The sequence below is a fragment of the Corvus brachyrhynchos genome, unplaced genomic scaffold, assembly GCF_000691975.1.
Source record: "Corvus brachyrhynchos isolate BGI_N302 unplaced genomic scaffold, ASM69197v1 scaffold56, whole genome shotgun sequence".
NCBI lineage: Eukaryota > Metazoa > Chordata > Aves > Passeriformes > Corvidae > Corvus > Corvus brachyrhynchos.
In genome coordinates, this window is record NW_008238664.1 from 5,351,910 (window position 1) to 5,356,254 (window position 4,345).

A 4,345-nucleotide genomic window follows, 5' to 3' on the forward strand; every position below is an offset into this window, starting at 1 on the left:
TTCACCCCATGTTTTTTCCCAGTAGTGAACAGAAATTATGTTTCTAGAGCCTCCTACTGTTCTGTTGTATCTCATAGTCAGTAGGGGATTCTCTCACACACACTACCAGTGTTTACTGTTTTTCCAGGTTTGGATGGGAGGTTGTGGGGATACTTTAAGAAAATATTTTCCTGATGGCAGCCTGTTCCTTTCACTTTTGTGCACCTAGGTTTGCTGAGATTTTGAGACAATTGACTTCTATTGTTACGTGTTTTTTTATTTACTAATGCCCATGGTTGGTTGATGTTTTAATTTTTTTGTTTTCTCCTTTTAGGGTTTCGTTTTTGCACTGAATGTAGCCAGGACGGATCCTTGTGGGCTTTGGCAGCCCTTGGAAACTGTCAAAGGTAAAAATCAACCAAAGTTCAGTATTGTGACCTTGAAAGTTGGAGATGAGAAGAACAATAGCCTATGCTGGTTCTCAAGATACTGTAGAATGTATATCTGTTTTCATATACTTTCTAGTGTGTTATTTCCTGTGGGTTGGGGTGTGAAGTTTATGTAACTGCGTGATGTGATTTGTTTCTGTGAGCTAAAGTTGACGTCTATGATTTACCATTTTATTTGAAAATTAGTTAATTTATGTTGAGATTCTAATGTCACTGGAATTGGTAAGTGATTCTTTCCTATAAGCAATAAAGTTATAGTCAAAGATTTTTTATCTTCTGAATGCTCTTGCTTTCAGAGCAACTTGCATTTAAAGTGACGAAAAATATTCTGTTCTTCTTCTGTACATTAAATTTTGTGTTGCTTTTGTACATTCTTAACATCCTTGGTGTAATACAATGCTTTAGCAATTAAATACAATATGGCTGGATCATGTGTTAAAAATGAACACTTTTTTGTCTGTACCTAGAGAATGGTGAGAGCCACTATGTGTCGATACAATTGTGTCAAATAAGCTCAGTCTCATTTAAGACACAGTCAAGTACTGCCTTGTTCTAACTGCTCTTGTTTCAAGTATGCCCTGTATACAGGATCACCATCTTGGAAGAGCACTCGTGTGCCTGTTTTGCTGTGTGAGAGAGTTTGGAACCTACCTTCAATTTCTGCTTAATGGTGACAGTTGGCACAGTCTTCCTGTCCTTCAGGGGTTTTCTAGTGGGCCATATCCAATTTAGACTTGGGAATTCACAGGAATTGCAATTGGTTGTACATTAGTAAGTGCTGCTCTTGCAGCTGCACTCTTTAGAAGCTTGAAGAAGTTTTTTTCTTCATTATAAAATGAAAAACATATTTTCTTTTTAGTCCATGTGCCCTTGAATTAGATGAGGTGCTTTGTCCCAGTGATGCCTGTTTGATGAAATCAAATTTGAAATAATTTGAATTCCAGCTCTCTCTTGCTATTGAGGACTTTGTGTTTTTCCATGCTGGACCCTTCTATGTGGAGGGAAAATTAGGCCTAGAGGATGTACTTTGTTCACTGCTATTTCAGGGATTTATAAGTATATGGAAATTTTGCTCATGTTTTACTTGCCCAGAGTGTGTTAGAATGCAGTAGTGCAGAGATGGTATCCATAAGGAGCCTGCCTGCACTGTTCTGCCTACACTGAGTGTATGGCTGGTAGCTGCATCCATCATGCTGATCCCACTAAACAAAATGTGTACATCTTTGCTGCAGAAAGAGATGGAACAGAAATAGGACAAAATATCAAACTGGATTGTCCCAAAACCATACTGGTTTATGACAGGACAATATAGTAGTAGGCATTAAAGTTCATAAGAAATCCAGCTGGTTCATATTAATGAATGTCTTTACCTTTGAGAATAAATAGTCATCAGTGTATTATATTTTAAAGAGTTAAATAAAAGTTGTTCCTAAGTTTAGATGTGCATTTTCCACATCATATGTGGGCGTACCAGTGCATTGCTATTTGTCAGACCTCCCTTGGAGTTATCTCACTCCAGTTGAAGTTAATTAATTTTTCTGAAGGATATCAGATGAATAAAAAGATTGGGGGATTTCAGTCACATTTCAAGTATTTTGGGTGGATATATGCAAGGGTAGAAGAAGAGGATTATCTTACTTTTGACCTTTTCCAGGAGTGACTTTGTTGATAGGTGTTGGATCTGAAAATCTAAATGGACTGTCTATAAACTTTTTCTTTTATCACCTGGGAACCTGACATATCACATTAAGTATTGAATATAAGTAAAGAAATGCCCTTAGGCTTTTGGCATTTTCCTGATCCTTTAGTATGCTAGTACAAATTCTTACTTCTGGCCCATCCTCCATGTGTAAAATAAATGACCCTGTGTGTCACCTTTAGCACTCTGGTCAGAAGCTGGTGAGCTGAAGAGGTGATGGCAGTAACTGGTGATATCAGTAACTAATGTGCTGGCAGTAAGCAGTCTCTGTTGGCTGAGAAGTCACCCTCAGTTGTAAATGACTGCTACAAAAGTCTGCCACAGAGGTAGTGTCCCAAGGATTCAGGAATCTTGAAGTGTCTCCTTTTGGCAATAAACAAACTTGCAATGCAGCATTCTTATGCCAGTGGCTAAGGGAATCAATGATTCATATACGCAAAAGAATATAAAAATTATTGAATTGGGCTCGTAGTTTACTGCAGGATGTTTTGTCTCCTGAAAGAACCGAGAAGCAAATGCAATAAAGTATAAAATAACCCCAACCAAATGATAAAAGGATGGTGTTCAGCAAAACTTTCTCTTGCAACACCTCTTGTAGTCTGTGGCTTAGGGTCTTCCTGCACCAGCTACAAAATTTTTTTGGTGGATTTTCATTTTCCCCTGTGAAGTTTTCTGGTAAATTACTGAGCCTTTTAGAACTACCTTTTTATCATTCCGTGGGAGAGAGTTTGCTCTAACTAAGCATTGTATGACATAATATAATACGTTTTCTTTAAATGTTAAAACCAATAAAACATTAATTATGGGATAAATGAAGAGAGAAGAATAGAAATTCATAGAAAAGAAAATACAATGGAGAAGGAAGAGAGTTTATTAATTCAATTTCCTGCTCTGATCTGAGTTCTGGATAGTTCCAGTGTATTTAATCTGTTGTCTGTGGAAGAGCTTGCTTGTCTTTCTTCTTGTAGCCTTTCCATTTTTTAAAAATTTCTTAATTCTACTGACCTTTTCTTTCCTCCTTTGAGATGCACTGGTTGGTGGTTTTTTTGTCTTCTTCCAGGAGTTGTGTATAAGAACTGGTGTCAGATACTGCCAATTCCTCTGGTAGTGAGGGATCTCAGAAGATAAAGCACGTCAGTTTTTCAGAGGCTCATGTTTGAGTTCTTCCAGCACTCTAAATGAAAAGTGACTTCCCCTTGCAGTGCTCTTGGTCTGACCTTTCTGGTCTTGTTTTATATATATAAGCTTTTTTTAATGCTTCTGTAGCTCAAGTTCATTCTTGCTTATTTCTCTGATTTTGAGGCCAGGTAAGTGCCACAGGAATCCTTCTGGCCCAAGCTGTTTTGGCTGTTAGACAAAAGACTGTCTAACAAAAATCTGAGGAGCTTCCCCATTACTTGACTCTGATACTGTAAAATCATGCTCCAAAACTCCGGAAGTTCTGGAGTGGGTTTCAGAAACCGAGCATGGCGAAGAAGTACCATGGACAGGGACTGTCCAGCCTGGCCTCCTCCACTGTGGGTGCAGAACAAAAAGCAAGAAACATTTGTTACAGGCAAGAGGATCTTGGCATCGATGCCATGCTTAGTATTTGATACCTCTGATTCTTGATTATGTGCTGAAGGCAGAATGTTTAAGTGGGTAAGAGTTCTCTTTTCTCCTTATTCCTTCTTTTCCCAGAAAAGGAAATTACTGCGCTCTAAGTCCTTGCAACTTCTGTGCTTTGCATAAGAATGCATGATATTACTGGATGGAACAGTTTGTTGGTTGTAAGATTTATTAAGTTGTATGTAACATTTTATAGCTTCAGGCCCTTAATGTTTGTAGAACATGTTCTTCACTCTTTGAGTCAACCATGACAGATGTTGTCTTAGCTATGTGCAACATAACAGAGGAGATTGGAGTGCAGACAGCCCTACACTCTGAACAGGCATTAACAATGAAGCGAAGGAGGTGCATCATCTAGAAGCTTTCTCTTGTCAGTTTCCAGGCTTGGAATTGCTGCTGCGAAGGTGACAGTCAGTACCTCTTTAGCCGAGGTGCTGAAGTAGAGTAACTTGAAATGGATTTTAAATGCTGGTGCAGTTGAAGAGTTACATAATCTTGAGAGGGACAACTGTTAAAGGCCAACAACTCTTGGCTTACCTCAGTGGGAGCCCTTACTTTCCATATACCTGGGATGTTTGAGATCTGGTCATGGCTTATGTCTTGCATTTTC

The 4,345-nt window shown here is 38.6% G+C and overlaps 1 long non-coding RNA gene across 2 annotated transcripts in view; it reads left to right on the forward strand.

The window, feature by feature from the left end:
- The first annotated feature begins 292 nt into the window (after positions 1-292).
- Positions 293-4,345, forward strand: part of LOC108447554 — a 23,222-nt gene continuing 19,169 nt past the window's right edge. For both annotated transcript variants that reach the window (XR_001863181.1, XR_001863180.1), the window contains exon 1: positions 293-386. This is a non-coding gene — a long non-coding RNA (uncharacterized LOC108447554). The remainder of the gene's footprint in view (positions 387-4,345) is intronic.